Source organism: Giraffa tippelskirchi, chromosome 10, assembly GCF_054371585.1.
Source record: "Giraffa tippelskirchi isolate mGirTip1 chromosome 10, T2T-mGirTip1v1.2.pri, whole genome shotgun sequence".
Lineage (NCBI taxonomy): Eukaryota > Metazoa > Chordata > Mammalia > Artiodactyla > Giraffidae > Giraffa > Giraffa tippelskirchi.
In genome coordinates, this window is record NC_137284.1 from 56333274 (window position 1) to 56355566 (window position 22293).

At 40.2% G+C, this 22293-nt stretch overlaps 1 protein-coding gene across 12 annotated transcripts in view; it reads left to right on the forward strand.

The window, feature by feature from the left end:
* The window catches only part of CDK14 (cyclin dependent kinase 14), a 642291-nt gene that overhangs the window by 592998 nt on the left and 27000 nt on the right, over positions 1-22293 (forward strand). The window lies entirely within an intron of this gene.

Consider the following 22293-nt stretch of genomic DNA (forward strand, 5'->3'; position numbering starts at 1 on the left):
AGGGTTTGGGCTGGTTTTACCACTCAAGTAATTTGACACTTTCCCTCTCAATCTGTTAGGTCTCTGAGTAGGTGTGAATGTGTTTTTAAGTCAGTTCTAATGAGGTGGATGAAACTGGAGCCTATTATACAGAGTGAAGTAAGTCAGAAAGAAAAACACCAATACAGTATATTAACGCATATATATGGAATTTAGAAAGATGGTAATGACAACCCTGTATGCGAGACAGAAAAGAGACACAGATATAAAGAACAGACTTTTGGACTCTGTGGGAGAAGGTGAGGGTGGGATGATTTGAGAGAATAGCATTGAAACATGTATATTAGCATATGTGAAATAGATCACCAGTCCAAGTTCAATGCCTGAGACAGGGTACTCAAAGCCAGTGCACTGGGACAACCCAGAGGGATGGGGAGGGAGGAGGGAGTGGGTTCAGCACGGGGGGACACCTGTGCACTTGTGGCTGATTCATGTCAATGTATGGCAAAACCCACAATATTATAAAGTACTTAGCCTCCAATTATAATAAATTATTTTTTTTTTAAAAAAAAGAGCCTCTCAATTTCAGTTTTTGTTGCTCGTAGAGTACACTCTCTGGTTTCTCTAACCTCCTAGCAATACAGCTCCGTCTGCATCCGAGATGCTCACTGATTAAAATTTAGAGAGGTGAGCAGCCGCTGTTCTCCCGGACCCGCCAGTGAAGCCCATGAAAGAATCAACTGAAAAGAAGGCACCCATCATGGAGGCTGGAAAGGAGGCACCAAGATCTCACTTCCCTTGAGGATATTATTCAGAAAAGAGGAATATTTTTCACTTCTTGCCACCTAAGCTGAATTTTAAGAAGTAACCATACAAGATGAAGCTGAGAATTATTATAATTGGGTCGTTGGTAGAGACAAACTGTACTGTGTCTTTTTTTTTATTTTAAATTTCTCCTGAAAGGTCAGTGGATACAAAGACAGTCTCTGAATTTATTGAAAGGAAAGCTCCAAAGCCGTTATATGCAGCTCTGTATATGCCTATTTGTATTTCACACTCTCTTTTGTCAACTAGTAACAGACCAAATGGAATTCAACCTGAGAATTTCTTTACCCTCTTCTAAAGATTTACTTCAAGGACTTATTTCCAAACAATGAGGGAAAATAGTTCTAACTTAAAAAAAGAAAAAAACAAAGCCCCCCACATTTGCCCTGTTACATGGTGTCTTTTCTGCCTTCAGAGTGGCAGATGTTCAAAGTTCACCTGGGTGAATGTGGACAGAAGGTCATTAGGTATCTCTTCAGCTCCCTTGCCAAGGAAGTGCATTTTTGACATGGCGGCCATTGCTGCATTTGAGCTAAAAAGACTGCTATGATGTAAGCAGGGCTGTGCTTACATTATAGTGTGAACCCATTCTCAATGCAGTGATACATTTTGAGCTGTTTTCTGAGGGACTAGTTAGGTCTCAACAGTGTGTCTCAGTTTTGGATTCCAAATTAGCTAAGTGGGCTTCATGATGTTGCCCCCAGGTAACAGGATCTTTGGGCCCCTCTGATGCGAAGAGACAGGAAAGCATGGTAAGAGCCAGGCTTTTGTTGTTCTTTAGTCACTCAGTCATGTCTGACTCTGCAATTCCATGAACTGTAGCCCTCCAGGCTCCCTCTGTCCGTGGGATTTCCCAGGCAAGAAAATGGGATTGGGTTGCCATTTCCTTCTCCAGGGGATCTTCCTGACTCAGGGGTTGAAGTGGTGTCTCTTGCATGGGCAGGCAGATTCTTTACACTGAGCCAGTGGTATAGCCAGGCTACTTGAGTGTGAATCCTGGGGCCGACACTTGGCCACTTTGGAAATCGCTTAACTTCCTGAGGCATAGTATTCTCATCTTTAGAAAAATGTGAAAAGAGTGGTATCTATATCATAGGGTATGAGATGAAGTTGTTTTGCAAAAGATAGTTGGCTTGTTCACATTTTACAAGGTTAGAAAATGTATTTAACCCAAAAGGAAATCATAACACAGAGCCTGATATTTTTTGTAAGAAGGCAGCTGAGCCTAAAAACTGATCACTGGGGCCAATCTATATATGGTCATGTGAATTAAATAAATTAATTTTTGTAAAGTGGTTAGAACAGTGCCTGGCATTAATAAGTATTTTGTTAGTGTTAGCTCTCATTATTAGTGTAAAGTCAGGGGTATGCTAATCACAGTCAAGGAGTCCCTTGCAGAAGTCATAATTGAGAAATAAAATATTAAGCAAAATTTTTGAGCTTTTTAAAATTCACTTGTCAAGCATGGTGTTAATCATATTATATTCACTGTCTTATTAAAGACTACAAGATTCCTTGGGGAATACATATTTTACTCTGTTAAAAAGAAAATTAAATTATATATATTTAAAAAGAAAAAATTAAACAATGAGCTTTGAAGGAGTATGTATTTTATATATAGACCAAATATCCATTAATACAAGTTAAATTTCATTTCTTAAATATTTCTTAATTACCACACATTATACCATCATGCTGTATTCCTTTTGACTTTTTAAAAGTCCTTTCTCAGTTAGGAATTCTTCTTTGCTTGTTTCTTAGTTTGTTTACCCATTTGGGGAGGTAGACAAGTCTTATTATTTTAAATTTACAAAAGAAGACATTGACTTTTGTGTAAACGAGGGGACCATCCAAGATCATAAAGTGAGTTCCTGGTCCAGGGCCATAGCTGTAACCCAGCTCCAGGTCCTGTGGGGCCTTGATTACAGCTGTTGGCTGTGCTGGGCTGGGGGCTCTGTCTGCCTCATTTTGCGTCTGCCGAACGATCTTTACCAAGAACTGAATAAAACCACCAGCTTTGCATGATTTCCAAAGCTATTGATTGCACACCTATTCTTCATTCATCTTGTGGATAGTAAATCCATCCATTTAAAGACAAGAAGAATTCAGTGTTCAGCTGTGATCTGCTACACACATGTCCACTTTCCTTCCATTTTCTTTGAACGGAGCACAGTAAAATCTATTGTACGGCTCACCGGCGTGATATCGCTTTGATAGACACTGAGTGACCTAATATACACACTCCGGTGTACTCTAATCTGTGGTCTCCCAGCTCCCACTCGGCAGGAATTCTGAGATGTTGATGGAACCCCGTGATTTAACAGAGCAGCAGAGCTGCCCTTTCACCCCTCACACTGCTTCTGACAGCTGCCTGCCATGTGTAGAGAAAAACCGCACAGGCTGAAACCCTGTCGCAGAGTAAAGGTCCTTGAACAAACATACAAGCATGATCATGCTACTAGTCTAAAATTAAATTGCTTTAAAAAAAAAAAAACAAACTGAATTTGCAGTGGGAAAATTTTACAGCTGAAGACCCAAAGCACCCTAGAGTGTACCAAGTACCTGCTCCTTTTAAAAAAGAAAACAAAATAACACACATGTGCTTGAGTTACCTGTCTTTTTCAGATGCGTTAAGCCAGTTCATCAATGCCCAGATTTTTCTACTCTGAGACAGTAACAGCCCTGCCAGAAATGATGGGCAGCATTTCTTGGGTCGGTTGGGAAACTTGATTTGTGTTGAAGCTATCAATTTAATCCACACTGCCTTTTTACTTTTAGCGGGATGTCCTTCAGGTAGAAAAGAATGGAAGGAGCTTTTAGGCACGACTACCGTCCTAAATATAAAGTTGGTTTAAAAAAAAAAATCCCTACTCGGCCCAAATAGCATGGTGCTTTATAATTCATTCTTTTCACATACAGTACCCTGCGTTATCATGGCTAATGTTTTCCTGCTGCGCTGCCATCATCTTTTGTCAAGCTGTCAGGGTATTAAATTGATGTACCTTCCACATTTGGATAGAGGTCATTATCCTGTTGCCTGGTTGCATTGCCTCTGCTGAGCAGGTTAACTGCTTGAGGTCTTTCATCTAGATAAATGTTCGCCAGCACTTTTGCTCTGTGATGACATGAGCTGTTCCTTCAAGGTCAAATAGTGATGCTATGATAAGTTGTTCCCTTTGAGTTCACAGATTCAGAAAGAATGAGAGTCTAAATTCCATCGTTGGTCTAAAAATAATGATAAATGCCCATTTCGGCATATTTCTCGCCAAAGTACTGGAGGACTTAGGACTCTTTAAAAAATATATACTTGTGCTTTAATTTTTTTATGTATATATAGAGAGAAAATTTTTGCTTTTAAGTATTTTGTTGTTTGAGTATCATAAGTGATTCTACTGTGTCAGAATTGACCCTTTAGTTCTGATGATGGCAGAAATGAATTGTGTGTATGTCTGTGTGTGTGTGTGTATGCAGAATAGATAAAATACATGGTAAATTTGCAGGTTTGCTAATCTTAAAATAATATTTTAAGAGTATTTTGAAGACTACAATATTAGACACCTTTTACCATCCAAATAGGAAGACAGTTTATAAGTGAGGAGATATAATTGTCTTTTCACTTTAGTTATAATTGATTTGTGAACTAGAAAGAATTCTGTATGTTGTTGTTTAGTCAAAAAGTCGTGTCTGACCCTTTGTGACCCCATGGACTGTAACCTGCCAGGCTCCTCTATCCATGGGCTTTCCCAGGCAAGAATACTGGAGTGGGTTGCCATTTCCTACTGCAAGGTATCTTCCCCACCCAGGGATCGAACCCACATCTCCTGCATTGGCAGGTGGATTCTTTACCACTAAGCCACCAGGGAAGCCCCCCCAAATTTTGCTTTTATTTCATTTTTCTAATGAAGAGTATGCAAAATAAAAGGAAAAATAATTTTAAGAGATTTTGTTATAACCCATTATGGCTTTTGTAAGAAGCTTGTTTTTGATTCAATTTTTTTAAAAAAATTTTTATTGTGGTAAAAGTAACAAAATGTACCTTGTTAACCATTTGGTGGCTCAGAAGGTAAAGAATCTGCAGTGCAGGAGACCTGAGTTTGATTCTTGAGTCGGGAAGATCCCCTGGAGAAGGGAATGGCAACCCACTCCAGTATTCTTGCCTGGAGAATCCCATGGACAGAGAAGCCTGGCGGGCTATTTAGTCCATGGGATCTCGAAGAGGCAGACATGATTGAGCCATTAACACTTCACTTCAGTGGTAGCAAATATATCTCCAGAAGTTTTTTTGTTTTTTAAAGTGGTTTTCTTAAAAAAATATTCATTTATTTATTTATGACTGTTACTCATGTATTTATTTATGACTGTTATTCATTTATTTATTTATGCCTGTGCTGGGTCTTCCTTGCTGCACAGGGGCTTTCTGTAGTTGCCGCAAGTGGGGTCTGCTCTCTAGTTGCAGAGCTCAGCTCCACACTGCAGTGGCTTCTCTTGTTATAGAGTGAGCGCTCTAGAGCGCGTGGGCTCAGTGGTTGTGGGGCACAGGCTTAGATGCCCCCCAACATGTGGAATCTTTCTGAAGCAGGGCTCAAACCTGTGTCCCCTGCATTGGCTAGCAGATTCCTATCCATTGCGCCAGCAGGGAAGTCCTAAAGTCCCTGGTTTTCTAATTGAAGCAGGCCTTACCTCTCTATTTACCATGCTGTCATATGAGCTACAAGATACTTTTATGAGTAAGTAGGACACATTTTTAAATAACATCTTTTTTTTTAATGCTACTTTAGGGCTTCCCAGGTGGCTCAGTGGTAAAGAATCCACCTGCCAATCCAGGAGGCATGGGTTCGATCCCTGGTCCAGGAAGATTCCACATGTGGTGGGGCAACTAAGCCTGTGCATCACAACTATTGAGCCTGAGCTGTAGAGCCTGGGTACCCCAACTGCTGACCCCCTGCAGTTACTGCTGAAGCCAGTGCTCCCTAGAGCCCATACTCCACAAGAAAAGCCTCTGCAACAAGAAGCCCACGGCAAAACTAGAGCAGAGCCTACACAGCCACAAAGACCCAATACAGCCATAAATAAATAAATAAATAAATAATCTAGAAAAAAATAAATAAATACCATGCCACTTTGAACTATTTAGTCTCTTTTACTGTAATTACTCTCTCTGTAAATACTCTTTTGCTCTTTTGACACTGTAATTTTAGGCCAGTGCTTAATTTCAATATTTGATGGCTGCATTTCCAATTGAATTGTGCAGTCTTCTAAAAATATGCTTATGTTTAGTTTTTTTTAATATGTACTATTACTTTCAACAACTGGACTAGATTTTAGGTTACTGTTTTATTATTAAGGGTCAGTTTTTAGATTATTGTTTTATTATTAAGAGTCAGTTATAAGCTGTCCCCAAATTTTATCATCAAACAAAATTTAAAACCTACCTAGATGTGCAGTCTTGGGGAACTTGGAATTAGTGACATCAAATGTGCTCATAGTTGATTTATGTATTCACTAATAATTGTTAGGTGGTGTAGAAATAAAGGTGAGGAAAATGTGAGACTTGTCTTCAAAGGAAGCTTTTGTATTCCCTTTGCTATCTGTAATTATACCATCAGCAGCACAACTGCCCAACCTAGAGAGTTCAGCATCCTGCTGATGGGCCATGCTTCTTAACCAGACATTGAGTGAACCACCAAGACCTTCAGTCTCTTCAGAATAATATCTTAACTCTTCTATACTCCACACTGTTTTGTGATCTTAACTGAGGCCCTGTTTATCCCCCATTTGCTTCCTAAGTTGTTTCTCTGCATCTAGTTACTCCCCCTCCTGTCCCTCACCACCCTCCACCTGCCTTATTTCCAAGAGAGCATTCTTTCCAAAACATCAATCTGATCAGTCACTCCCTGCTTAGAAATGTTCTAAAGCAGGGATCCCAACCTCTAGGCACTAATGCCTGAAAATCTGAGGTGGAGCTGATGTAATAACAATAGAAATAAAGTACACAATAAATGTAATGTGCTTGAATCATCCTGAAACCACTCCCCAGCCCTAGTCCATGGGGGAAATTGTCTTCCATGAAACCAGTCCCTGATGCCAAAAAGCTTGGGGATCGCTGAGCTAGTGGGTCCTATTGGCTCGAGAGTGAAGTGCAAAGTACAGAACCCTCACAGCCTGACCATGACTGACCTTTCCATCTGCTCTTCCAAACCCATTCAGTGCTTCAGTCAGGGGATGCCTGGGGTGATGCTGATAAACACACCTCACCCCACCAAGTCCCGAGACCTGTTTCCATGAAGGTGGCGTGGAGATGCCGCCTTCCTTATTCTCTCAGACTTATTCCTCTAAGAAGCCTTTTTTTACTTCCCCATTGTTCTTCCTCTTTGACCTTGTACCTTACTACTGCACTCACATTAAATTTTATTTTTGTTAAATAATAAAATTAAAATTAATAATGTAATTATATAATATAATTTATATAAAATGTAATTTGTATATAATTTAATTTATACATAATAATATATAAATACAATTTTATTATTTAACATATTATTATATGTCTCCCCTATCAAATTATGAGTTTCTGTAAAGCATGGATGTCATCTTATTTCTGTAGTTTTCCAACTACGATCATTGTACGCCTTTATACCCAAACTCTTCCCTAATTTCCTCTTCTGTTCTAAAATTTATCTTCTTGAGAATACCTGCTGATTCTCCTTTCCCAATAGCCTCTCTTCCATGTTACCAAAGGAAGCATCTTCTCATCCATCCCAACCTTATCGTGTTGAATTGTCATGAGCTGTGCAGATATCCAGGTAACAAAGCGATAGACCCACCTTATGCTCAGTCACTCAGTTGTGTCCGACTCTTTGCAAACCCATGGACTGAACCCCACCAGGCTCCTCTGTCCATAGAATTCTCCAGGCAAGAATACTGGAGTGGGTTGCCATGCCCTCCTCCAGGGGATCTTCCTGACCCAGAGATTGAACCCACGTCTCCTACATTGTCAGGTGGGTTCTTTACCACTAGTACCACCTGGGAAGCCCTTTAGACTCACTTTAGAGGCCCAGAAAGCCTCCTCTAATTAAAGCACCCAGACTCATTTGAATAGTAAGTGCTCTGTTTCTAGGGATGCATCAGCTAACTTGGAGAGAAGGGAGGCCACCATCATCTACTTCATTAAGAGATACATTTTCAGTAAAAGTTTAATGTTCAATACTTATTTTCTGTTTTGTAGTATTTTGACCCTTTGATCAATTTGTCATAGGAAAATTTTTCAATTAAATTTAATTCCTGTATATATTTAGGCTATTAAGTATTATAGAACGATAAATAAATTCCATGATGAGAATGTATTATATTGAGATAAAACTCTGTTTATGGAAGTGGGATTGGAATACTAAAGGAGAAAAAAAGTATGATGTAAAATTTCCAACTGGTAAAGAATAACTTAATCACGTGCTTTTGAAAGTGGAAGGTGATAGATTAAATATACTAACATTACAGTGGGCCAAGTTTAAAGAATCATATAACATCTTTATTTGAAAATGTCAATATTTTCAATAAGCCAGACATTACATCTTTTGCTACTATTAAATTAATGATAAAGATATCCTATTTCAGCTTTGAAATATGCAAGAAGAGTACTTGGTTTAACAAAAACATTTATGGAGTAGTCATGCAAAAAAGACTGAAGCATACTAAATTGGAATAATCAGATTCCAGTCCTAGAAATGCTGAGCAAATATATGGAATGTTTATTCCTTACACCTTTAAAGGGGTTGTTTTTTTCACCATTACTTTATTTTAGTGTTATTAACAGACAAGTAGGCAGCTCACTTTCCTCCCAATTATGCTGAACAGTATTATCCAAAGGCTAATCAGTAGCCACCAAGGACACAAGGCTTCTGCAAATCTCTGTAGCTGGGCCTGCTCCAAAGGGCCTCACTAATCTCCAGTGGGTACAAAACTTACTGGATTTCTTATGTAAGCACATGACTACTCTTCCCAACTTTATTAATCCTGTCCTTGCTGCTTATCTAGCATGAAAGAAGCTGGGGCAAGAGTTCAGTCTTCTTATTTGGATTTAGAATTATATAGTTGAGAAATTAATGACATCCAACATTGTCATTAAACATACAACTTTCTAGCCTTGAATTTTTTAATTTTTTTATTACACTCAAGTACCAAGAGCTCATACCCAGGACATTGGGTTCGGTTAAAAGTGTAATAGGATCATTTTTCCACCAGTAGAAAGAGAGTGTCTGGAGAATCCCATGGACGGAGGAACCTGGCAGGCTATGGTCCATAGGGTGGCACAGAGTCAAACACAGCTGAAGTGTCTTAGCACACATGCATTCAGGATCATTTTTCATGGATCCACAGTTTTCAGATTTCCCCTGTCAGCTGAGATACCAAAGCACAACCACCTGACTAACTCAAACAGATATTCCCCCCGAAGGAGACATCAGCATCTATCATGAAAAAATCTTTGCTAGATGCTTGGGATGCAAAATGCATTATGAATTCACATCATTCCTGCCTTCAAGGAGTTTACTTTCTAGTTTTGGTGAGAAGTTTAAATAATAATGCAGTTCATGCCAAGGCTATTAAATAGTCATTAAAGTAATAATTCATGACATACTGAAATATTCTCTGTGCCCATCACTGATTGAAAACGGCAGGATGTAAAACAGCTCTGTATAGTACAACTCCATTTCAGTAACAGAAGTAGATTCAGATATGCTTGAAAAAGAGGATGGAAAATTGTAGGCAAAATGTTAACAGTCTTTCTTGATCAAGTACAGCTATGTGGGAGTTTAATTGCCTTTTCACATTGATAACTTTTCCAAGGAGAAGATCCCTTCGATAATAAAGCCATTGTTGTTGGGCCTGGGGTGACTCTACATTTTAGGTACGAGGCTGTGGGCTGTGAGGGCTTCCCTTGTGGCTCAGCTGGTAAAGAATCCGCCTGCTGGGTTCAATCGCTGGGTTGGGAAGATCCCCTGGAGAAAGGAATCTTACCCTTACCCACTCCAGTATTCTGGCCTGGAGAATTCCATGGACCATATGGTCCATGGGTTCGCAAAGAATCAGACACGACTGAGTGACTTTCACTTCACTTTATGGGCTGTGAACAGGGGAACAGACTCTTAAGACAAACATCCCAGACTTCCCTGGTTGTCCAGTGGCTGAGACTCCACGTTCCCAACGTAGGGGGCCCAGGTTTGATCCCTGGTCAGAGAACTAGATCCCACGTGCTGCAACTAAAGAGCCAGTGTGCCACAGCTAAGACCTGGCACAGCCAAATAAATAAGGTAAAAATAAAATAAAATAAAAGATAAACATCCCTTAAGATCATCTTTGGAGCCCAAATCCTCCAAAAACCCTTTAATACTACCTGTAGAGAGGGCCAGGCACCCATCTGCTCACTATCATCAGCCCCGCTTCTGGTCCATGTTCTCTGGTGACCTGTCCATCTTTGTTGGGAAGCCACGAAGGACTGGAGACAGAAGTGAACCATCTCATGAAGCCCTTATGCGATACACACTTAGGCCTCTGCCCCCTGTCGCCTCCAGGAGTAAGTGGCTGAAGGAGGGCGAGTCAGGGTCAACATACATGGTCCTAGGGCCTCGTTTTCTGCAGCCTCTTTCCCATACTTCTCTCAGCTTTGCCAGTTACTGAAAAGTATTTTGACATTTTCCCTTAGGGATTGAAGGAAAGGGAGCTTGTAGAGAGAACTTTGTATTGCTGTAGAGGCCTGGCTCAAGCCCTTACACGCTCGCTAGATCATCTGGAAAGTTCCTTCATGTCTCAGTTTATATCAGGAAATACCTTTCAAATGGGGACTGTACCACCTGCCATGCCTCTTTAAATGAAAATTTGAGAGAACAAGAAGAAAGCACTTTTTTAAAAAAACAGAAAAAGACCTATTCAAACACAAGAGATTCATATTGGAAAAGTTCACTTTACATTGAGTGATTATCCAGAGACTCAGTTCTTATTGATATTTTAACCAAGTCTTATTTCCTTGAAAATGTTGAGGAATAAATTTTGTACCAGAGAGGGAAAGCACACACTCATTACCTTAGCTGAAGTTCCAGTTTCCAATACAGGTCCGTTTCCATGAGACAAGCAAACATCAGCTCGGAGATTCATGCTGCAAACCTCTAATGCTTAGACTTCTAAGGGATTTAATCAAGCAACAGGATATATGATTCAAAGGACAAAAAATAAAGTGATTAAGAAAAATCTCTGTGGCAAGAAAAAGGCAGAAGCAGATTGTTTCCATTCATTTTATGAGTAATTTTGTTTTTCTTGGCAGAAAGTTAAACCCAGGGCAGGGGCAGTGCCCAGCGGGAGGGAAGACTTATTGGAACAAACACAAGGACTGTGTCACAGACGTGCCTTATTACACAGTGGCTTAAGCACACGTGAGTGCACATGCCAGCCCCTGCAACTCAGCGCATTCGAAGATGGGCTCTTCTCCCAAGATAAGACGGCTCCCCCTCCCAGCTGTCTTCTCATCCTTGGTCCCCCTCTGCTCGCTGTGGCTCCTCTCTCCTTTCATCTGCACCTCCTGCTGGCCTCCAGGGCCTGCCCATCGTTGCCTGGAACGGTCTCTTAATGTCTGTACTTTTCTCCATTCTCTCACCTCACACCTGTGTTTCTGTAAGAGATTCTCTGGGCTCCACCAGTCACACAGCAAACATTTATTGAGGTCTTGCTGCGTCTAGAAGCTCCTCCTTGTTCCTCGCCACCCAGAATGGTGACATATAACAGGTCATCCTAAATGCTGTTTTCATCGCTTCCTTTCCTTCCTCAGAGATCTGAAGGGACTATCTTTCTTTCCACCACAAGGCTAGCCTCTTCTGTTTAGATTTCAAGACTTTTCACAATCTGAGTCCACCCTAATAGAAAGTGAAAGTCGCTCAGTCGTATCCGACTCTTTGCAACCCCATGGACTATAGCCTACCAGACTCCTCTGTCCATGAAATTCTCCAGGCCAGAATACTGGAGTGGGTAGCCATTCCCTTCTCCAGGGGATCTTCCCAACCCAGGGATCAAACCCAGGTCTCCCGCATTGCAGATGGATTCTTTACCACCCAAAATCCCACTTTCTCTACTGAGATCAGATTCTGTCTCCATGATTCATTTATTCATTTTCTCCATATGTTGTATACCTGCTATACACACACACACACATACACACACACACATATGCCAAGCATGGTGCTAGGTGCCTAAGAATATGTTGTGTTGTATATTGTGTTGTATACTTGCTATCCAGGCATGGTGCTAGGTGCCAAAGAATATGATATGGTTCCTTCCATTAGAAGCTCCAAAAGTCCAAAGGTGGAACTATGTAAGGGAAAACATAATATGATATGATCAAGGTTTCATAAGGGTTTGTATAATGTGCTGCATAGGTTCAAAGAGGAAAAAGTGCTGATTCCACCTGAGAAGGCAGACCGATGATTGTGTCTAGAGGGGCCAGGGAAATGGTCCAAGGAAGCCAGGTCAAGACCAAAGGAAGGAAAAGCTGAGTGTCAAAAGCTGGTGTGCCTACTTCATACTAAAATCCAGATCTAAATCTCATGAATAAAAATAAAACTTCAAAGGAGGAAGAAGTCAAGAATCAGATGGAAGGGAAGTCAGAATGGGAGCATATGAGGACGAGAGGTTGTGTCCTGGACAGTCAATGAGAACAGTGTTAGAACATGGAAGGCTCATCTATTTTCAATGGTAGGTGTTGGTGGGATGATTAGGCGATTAAGAAAAATCTTCTCTGTGGCAAGAAAAAGGAGTGGCAGTATTAGGAGCCAACACATGGAAGAATAGGATTACTATGGTCTGAGCACAGAATAAGTTTGGAAATGTTTATGATGGGACAGAAATATTGGGGTCACATTGAGAAGGGCTTTAATGGCCAGCCCCCGATGCATGGACTTTATCCTGTTTGCAGTTGAGGTGGGACCATCACAAGGGAGGTTGGCCAGGCAGCAGAATTGGGGCAGCTCACAGATGAACTCATGATTAACTCTCCCAAATACAAGTCCTAGAGAGGAGCTGCATCAGCCTAGGAGAAGGGGACCCCTTTTTTAATTTACATAAAGACACACATTGGGAAAAGGGTTCCAGTAATACATGTTTGTTCATGGATTCAATTAATGTTTCTTGAGCACGCCCTATGGTTCAGACATCATTCTAGACCCTGGGGACTCAATGGTAAATAAGACAGATCTGTCTCTACCCTCAGAGCCCAGAGAAAGTAGACAGTGATTCTAGAAATAAAAGAACTCTTTAAAAGGCTGTTGCCCTCCTCTTGACCTTTCTCTATCCAATTTTAAAGCCCAGCTCTATTCCAACTACCTTCCCCAGTGATAGTCCTTATTTATCTCCTCCAGAACTCATACTGTAAAAACTTCTTTAAAAACTCTGATACTTAACTTTTTTCTGATTACAGAAATAACATATTCAGTATACAAATTCAAAACAATGTAAGTAGCTAATATAAAGAGAACATACACTCACTAAAAAGAACCACTTTGCATTAGTACATATTCCTCTGATATTTTGTGTGTGTGTTTAGTCGCTCAGTTGTGTCCGACTCTTTGCAACCCCTATGGACTATAGCCAACCAGGCTCCTTTGTCCAAGGGGGTTCTCCAGGCACATATATTGGAGTGGGTTGCCATTCCCTCCTCCAGGGGATCTTCCCAATTCAGGTATTGAACCCAGGTCTCCTGCATTACAGGCAGATACTTTACCATCTGAGCCACTAGGGAAGTTCCTCTAATATTTTACTTCTATGCAACCACCAATGTATTATTGTCATCATCATCTTCATTATTATAAACTGTGCTAAGCTGAAACTCCAATACTTTGGCCACCTGATGAGAAGAGTTGACTCGTTGGAAAAGACCGTGATGCTGGGCAAGATTGGAGGCAAGAGGAAAAGGAAGTGTCAGAGTATGAGATGGTTAGACAGTATCCCTGACTCAATGGACATGAAATTGAGCAAACTCCGGGAAACAGAGGAACCTGGGGTGCTATAGACCATGGGGTCACCAAGAACCATACATGACTTAGTGACTGAACAACAGCAACCTAGAGAGAACATGGAATTCTTATATTTTTACAACTTTATTGAGATATATTTCACACCCCATAAAATTCACCCATTAATTCACCCATTTAAAATGAGCAATTCTGTAGTTTTTAGTGTATTCACAGAGTTGTGCAAATTATCACCACAATCTAATTCCAGAACATTTCATCATCCTGAAAAGAAACCACATACCTATTAACAGTCATTCCCTATTCCCATTTCCCTACATCCTCACAGCCCCAGACGACCACTAATCTCCTCTCTGTCTCTGTGGATTAGAAATTCTGGACATTTCGTATAAATGGAATCATACAGTATGTGGCCTCTTCTGATCGGCTCTTTCACTTAGCATAATGTTTTCATGTTGCAGCGTGCATCAGTATTATATTCTTTTTCTCTTTTCAAAGTCATATCCATTCTGTGGATACAGCACATTTTAATTTATCTATTCTTCAGTTGACAGACATTTGGGTTGTTTCCATTTCTGGTCTATTATGAATAATGCTGTTATAAATATTAAGGTGACTGCATCACTTTTACATCCCCACCAGCAGTGGATGAGGATTCCAATGTCCCCATGTTCTCATAGGATTTCTTTGAAAGGAGATGCCCCTACTCTGGAATAAAAAGGTTTGAAGCTGAATGGCTGCTAATCTTCCATTCATTTTATGTGTACAGATTACAAAAACTTTGTCTTCCAAGTTTGTGATAAAGTCTGAAAAAGTACTTTTGAATGAATCCTTCTTTTGGGGGAGCAGGATATGTATTTGGGTTAATGTTCTTCACCGAAGAGTTACATTTGATTATAGTCTTTCAGCAACCACGTGAATCCAAAAGGTGGTTAGGGTTTTTTTCCTTTAAATTCCGAGACAGGGAAAGATCGTGAATTTAGATACCAAGAGGTCTGGACTCTTGTTGACCCCACAGACACTGTGATAATTAAAACATTCTCTGAGAGTTGGTTAGTTATACCCTTTAAGGGAAAAATATGCACATGAGATTTTATACTTGGTTACAATCCTGAAAATAACAGAGCTACAATAAATCTGTAGGAGAAAAGAACCTCCAAAAACAGGTTAAAAGTAAAAGATTAGTTCAATAAAGCATGAGAATAAGATGAGAATTAAATAAAGCAGTCATAGAGAACAGTTAAATTATTTAAAATGGTAAATAATTATATCTATATCATTGCATCTCTTTAAATTTAAATTTAGTAAATTATAACTCATTTAAGGGATTCCCTGGTGGCTCAGGTGGTAAAGAATCCACCTGCAGTGCAGGAGACCAGGGTTAGATACCTAGGTCGGGAAGATCCCCTGGAGAAGGGAATGGCTACTCCCAGTTTTCTTGCCTAGATAATCCCATGGACAGAGGAGCCTGGGGGCTACAGTCTATGGGTCACAAAGAATCAGATACGAATGAGCAACTAAGCATGCAGCACACAGTTCATTTAAATATGATAATTACTCTTTGCCCTTGTAATAATATATTCTATTTTGTTTAAAAACATATGTGTGACTAGTCATTCAGTTGTGTCCGACTCTTTGTGACCCCATGGACTGTAGCCTGCCAGGCTACCCTGTCCGTGCAGATTCTCCAGGCAAGAATACTGGAGTGGGTTGCCATGCCCTCCTCCAGGGGATCTTCCCAACTCAGGGATCAAACCCAGGTCTCCCATATTGCAGGCAGATTCTTTACCAGCTGAGCCACCAAAAACATATAGTTAATCCATAAATAACTAATGAGAACATACTGTATAGCACAGGGAACTCTACTTAATGCCCTGAGGTAACCTGAACAGGAACGAAGTCCAAAAGGTGAGGGTGGGGGATATATGTATATGTATGGCTGATTCCTTTTTCTGTACAGTAGAAACTAACACAACCTTGTAAAACCACTATACTCCAATAAAAATTAATTTTAAAAAAATCATGCAATACGATTTGCAGACATACACACACACACAAATATATAGATAGGTACTCAAGCACTCTGGTGAGCTCTTTATCATAGTTAAGACATCTCTCTCTTTTTCATATTGCAGTCAAAATCCATGAGAATCAGTAAACAGTTATCTCAGCATTAGGTTTACATCCACACTTTATCAAGGGCAAGTATCACAAGGAGTATGTAGAAATCTCTTAAGACAGATGGTCAGTAACTTCTTCCAAACATATTTCTGAACACAGTAATAATGTTCTTTTCACCACTAATCTGGTAATTTCCTCCCTTCTTATTATGAAGTATTACTTTCATTTGTTGAGGATAGTGGTCATTTTCAGATCAGGAAGAATGAAGGAACCACACTGAATAATCCCAGAGCGCTGAGACTTATTTTGTGATTCATAGTCATTTTTTTAAAAAAGAAATTTGATTTCCAATAGTTACATAAATATTTTGAGGAATATTACTTAATCATTCCTCATGTATTTTAACTCACACCCTTTATTACTGATGAACAAACAGTATGAGAAAATGCAAGTGTTGATCAACCCTGATCACCACGAGTTGGTGATGGACAGGGAAGCCTGGCATGCTGCAGTCCATGGGATCGCAAAGAGTCAGACACGACTAAGCGACTGAACCGAACTGATCAACTCTGATGTTATTGAGAGGAAAGAAGTCGTAGAGAGAATCTAGTGTGGATCCCCTCCCACCTAAGCAGGTGGAACCACTGTCCAGACAAAACAGAACCCTCGCTGGTAGTGGAATTCCCCAGCGATGTAATAGGTTGTCAGTTTCTTCCCTTCAATTCTGAGCTCACCAGCTAAGAGCTAGACACTCAGGACCAAGGTACAGTATGTGTGCAGATACAGAGGTGGCTTAAATATATTTAAGACAAATAGATGCTGCTGCTGTTCTATTTAGAGTAAGATTTCCAAAATCTGTAGTTTAAGTTTTAGATAAAAATTACAGAGTCCAGATCTTTTGTCTCGGTGCTCAGTATGGAATGTGACTATAAAAAACTAGTCATTGGATGAAAAAGGTAATTCCATTGCCTTATTGTCAATGACACATCATACCTTAAAATCAAGTACGACTCTGAAACAACAATTTATCAGTATGTTGTATGATTGTTAATCAGCTTAGAAATAAGAGATTCAAACCTTGTTTCCTCTCTGTAAATAAGAGAGTAAAATAAAAACATCTTGAATTTGAAGGATTAATTCTGTATTCACCAAATCTTAGTGCCTGAAAGGTGTACTTATTTGATTTTCTTTCTTTGTACATGTGTCTTAAGTGTTTTTAGTTACAGTTTTGAGCAACATTTGACATTCATGATTATTTTCTGTTTAGACATCATAGCTCTTTTTTTCCCTCTTTATCATTTCATTTCTAACACATTGAAAAGATGTCATTACCCCAAAAAATCACAAAATAATTCAATTTCTCTATACAATGTGAAGGATGAAACCTATTTCACTTCTTCCTGCCTTTTCTGAACAATTCTCTCATTAACATAAGGATATTTCACAAGGCTTTAAACAGTGCTGAACAGGTTTAGTCTTTCATTGCAATTGCCAAATATTAGCCATCTCACCAAATCAGCAGCTATTCATCACATCGTGTGTGTATTAATTATACAAATAATTAAGAGCTGGTACTTCCCTGGTGGTCCAGTGGTTAAGACCTCACCTTCCAGTGCAGGGAATGCAGGTTCAATCCCTGGTTGGGGATAAAGATCCCACATGCCTCGAGGCCAGAGAACCAAAACATAAAACAGAAGCAATCCTGTAACAAATTCAATAAAGACTTTTAAAAACACTTTATTAAAAATAATAATTAATAGTTATTTATTCCAGTCATTAAATTTCAGTAATGGAATTTTCTTATTGGAAAGTATTCAAATAACTCATAGAAACATGTAGTAAAACTTTAAAATTCCCAACCTGAAGAAAATCTGAATCCCTTTCCAGGGGTAGCCACTATTAATAGCTGGCATGTATGTTTCCAGATTCTTTTTGATATACATGACATCTCATGCTTATAATTTCAAAAGATACTATTCCTTAAATTTTTACTCAGATTCAAATTATATAAAATTCAAATTACCCAACCTGAGAGTGATATTCATATGAGAATTCCAATTTTTGCACCAGATATTTAGAAAGTTTCCTATTGCTAAAATGAAGAAATAAAAAGCAAAAATAAAATACTGTAATGCTTGACAGATGTACCCAGTGTTGCTATTCATTTTTTACTACAAAAGCATGCATTTTCTTCTATGGCTTATGGTATTTTTCTTTTTGCCTTATCAGATTCTGTTCTATTGCTCTTCAGAATTGAGTCCTCTCTTCTGCCCACATCATTTAAGAGTTACTACTATCACAATCCCTGGTGGCTCAGATGGTAAAGAATCTGCCTGCAATGCAGGAGACCTGGGTTCAATCCCTGGGGGGGGAAGATCTCTTAGAGAAGGGACTGGCTACCCACTCCAGTATTCTTGTCTGGAGAATCCCCATGGACAGAGAAGCCTAACGGGCTGTAGTCTATGGGGTTGCAAAGATTCAGACACGACTGAGTGACTAACACTTTCACTTCACTTTTCACTATCACAATACAGTAGAAAAAGTGTGGGATTTGAAGTAACAAAATCTGGGTACAAGTTCCGACTTGGCCACTTACTAGCTGTGAGTCCTTAAGTAAATTATGTGTGTTCTCCACCCCTCATTTTCCCCATTGGAATAAGGAATGGCCAAAAAAAAAAAAAAAAAATCACTGCCTCACAAGGATTGTTTTGAAGGGTAGATAAGTTGCAGTTCTTGCCCAAGGACTTGTGATCCAAACTAGACATAATAGGCATTGTGGCATTCAGGATAGACCCCGTTTTTCTGTGGCTTTAATCTAACAAACCTTTATTTCTGGTTGACGGTGTGGCCATATGACTCTCAAGGGGCTCTGCTCAGGGATGTAGGATAACCAAGGGTGCATCTCCATACAGGCTTCTTCAGCCAGCTTGGCAGGGGAAAGAGACATGGCAAGAAGAATATCGGCTTTAAAGGCAGCTGCATGGACGGGTACATTTCTTTGGTCAGAGCAGTTTGAATGGTCATGTCGAACTTCCACGGGTGATGAAAAAGGCATTCCACCCAGGGTCCAGGAGACAGGGAGCTGGAAATTAGTGAAAAGCACGGATGAACAGCACAAAAATGTTTGCAAACATTAGCGAGAATAGAAAGTGTTTGGGGGAGGGGTGAAAAGTCGTTCTTTGTTATTTTCTTAGAGTCCAAAGATGTTCAAGAAGGATTTCCAAGGGAGTCTGGGGACAAAGATGGGAAACTTGTATGGGTGTCAGGCCTGGTGGAAGGGAACACAGGGTGAGGAATTCAGTAAGAAAAACTGAGAAACTTCCCTGGTGGTCCAGTGATTACGACGCAGAGCTCCCAATGCACGGAGTCAGTTCAGTTCAGTCGCTCAGTCATGTCTGACTTTTGCCACCCCATGGACCAAAGCACACCAGGCCTCCCTGTCCATCACCAACTCCCGGAGTTGACCCAAACTCATGTCCATCGAGTCGGTGATGCCATCCAGCCATCTCATCCTCTGTCGTCCCCTTCTCCTCCTGCCTTCAATCTTTCCCAGCATCAGGGTCTTTTCAAATGAGTCAGCTCTTTGCATCAGGTGACCAAAGTATTGGAGTTTCAGCTTCAAATCAGTCCTTCCAATGAATAGTCAGGACTTATCTCCTTAGGATGGACTGGTTGGATCTCCTTGCAGTCCAAGGGACTCTCAAGAGTCTTCTCCAACACCACAGTTCAAAAGCATCCATTCTTCGGCACTCAGCTTTCTTTATAGTCCAAGTCTCACATCCATACATGACTATTGGAAAAACCGTAGCTTTGACTAGATGGACCTTTGTTGGCAAAGTAATGTCTCTGCTTTTTAATATGCTGTCTAAGTTGGTCATAACGTTCCTTCCAAGGAGTAAGCGTCTTTTAATTTTATAGCTGCAGTCACCATCTGCAGTGATTTTGGAGCCCCCCAAAATAAAGTCAGCCACTGTTTCCACTGTTTCCCCATCTATTTGCCATCAAGTGATGGAACCGGGTGCCATGATCTTAGTTTTCTGAATGTTGAGTTTTAAGCCAACTTTTTCACTCTCCTCTTTCACCTTCATCAAGAGGCTCTTTAGTTCTTCTTCACTTTCTGCCATAAGTGTGGTGTCATCTGCATATCTGAGGTTATTGATATTTCTCCTGGCAATCTTGATTCCAGCTTGTGCTTCCTCCAGCCCAGCGTTTCTCATGATGTACTCTGCATATAAGTTAAATAAGCAGGGTGACAATATACAGCCTTGACGTACTCCTTTTCCTATTTGGAACCAGTCTGTTGTTCCATGTCCAGTTCTAACTGTTGCCTCCTGACCTGCATACAGATTTCTCAAGAGGCAGGTCAGGTGGTCTGGTATTCTCATCTCTTTCAGAATTTTCCATAGTTTGCTGTGATCCACACAGTCAAAGGCTTTGGCATAGTCAATAAAGCAGAAATAGATGTTTTTCTGGAACTCTCTTGGTTCTTCGATGATCCACCAGATGTTGGCAATTTTATCTCTGGCTCCTCTGCCTTTTCTAAAACCAGCTTGAACATGTGGAAGTTCATAGCTCACGTATTGCTGAAGCCTGGCTTGGAGAATTTTGAGCACTACTTTACCAGCGTGTGAGAAGAGTGCAACTGTGCAGTAGTTTGAGCATTCTTTGGCATTGCCTTTCTTTGGGATTGGAATGAAACCTGACCTTTTCCAGTCCTGTGGCCACTGCTGAGTTTTCCAAATTTGTTGGCATATTGAGTGCAGCACTTTCCCAGCATCATCTTTTAGGATTTGAAATAACTCAACTGGAATTCCATCACCCCCACTAGTTTTGTTCATAGTGAGGCTTCTTAAGGCCCACTTGACTTTGCATTCCAGGATGTCTGGCTCTAGGTGAGTGATCACACCATCGTGATTATCTGAGTCATAAGATCTTTTTTGTACAGTTCTTCTGTGTATTCTTGCAACCTCTTCTTTATATCTTCTGCTTCTGTTAGGTCCATACAATTTCTGTCCTTTATTGAGCCCATCTTTTTTTTTTATTAGTTTATTTTCTATTTTTTAACTTTACAATATTGTATTTGTTTTGCCATACATTGACATGAATCCACCATGGGTGTACATTGAGCCCATCTTTGCATGAAATGTTCCCTTGGTATCTCTGATTTTCTTGAAGAGATCTTTAGTCTTTCCCATTCAATTGTTTTCCTCTATTTCTTGCACTGATCGCTGAGGAAGACTTTCTTATCTCTCCTTGCTATTCTTTGGAACTCTGCATTCAAATGGGAATATCTCCTTTTCTCCTTTGCTTTCGATTCTCTTCTTTTCACAGCTATTTGTAAGGCCTCTTCAGAGAGCCATTTTGCCTTTTTGCATTTCTTTTTCTTGGAGATGGTCTTGATCCCTGTCTTCTGTACAATGTCACAAACCTCCGTCCATAGTTCATCACACACAGTCTATCAGATCCAGTCCCTTAAATCTATTTCTCACTTCCACTGTATAGTCATAAGGGATTTGATTTAGATCATACCTGGATGGTCTAGTGGTTTTCTCTACTTTCTTCAATTTCAGTCTGAATTTGTCAATAAGGAGTTCATGATCTGAGCCACAGTCAGCTCCCGGTCTTGTTTTTGCTGACTGTATAGAGCTTCTCCATCTTTGGCTGCAAAGAATATAATCAGTCTGATTTCAGTGTTGACCATCTGGTGATGTCCATGTGTAGAGTCTTCTCTTGTGTTGTTGCGAGAGGGTGTTTGCTATGACCAGTGTGTTCTCTTGGCAAAACTCTATTAGCCTTTGCCCTGCTTCATTCTGTACTCCAAGGCCAAATTTGCCTGTTACTCCAGGTGTTCCTTGACTTCCTACTTTTGCATTCTAGCCCCCTATAATGAAAAGGGCATCTTTTTGGGGTGTTAGTTCTAAAAGGTCTTGTAGGTCTTCATAGTACCGTTTAACTTCAGCTTCTTCAGCATTACTAGTCGGTGCATAGACTTGGATTACCGTGATATTGAGTGGTTTGCCTTGGAAACGAACAGAGATCACTCTGTTGTTTTTGAGATTGCATCCAAGTACTGCATTTTGGACTCTTTTGTTGACTATAATGGCTACTCCGTTTCTTCTAAGGGATTCCTGCCCACAGTAGTAGATATAATGGTCATCTGAGTTAAATTCACCCATTCCAGTCCATTTTAGTTTGCTGATTCCTAAAATGTCGACGTTCACTCTTACCATCTCCTGTTTGACCACTTCCAGTTTGCCTTGATTCATGGACCTAACCTTCCAGGTTCCTATGCAATATTGCTCTTTACAGCATCGGACCTTGCTTCTATCACCAGTCACATCCACAGCTGGGTGTTGTTCTT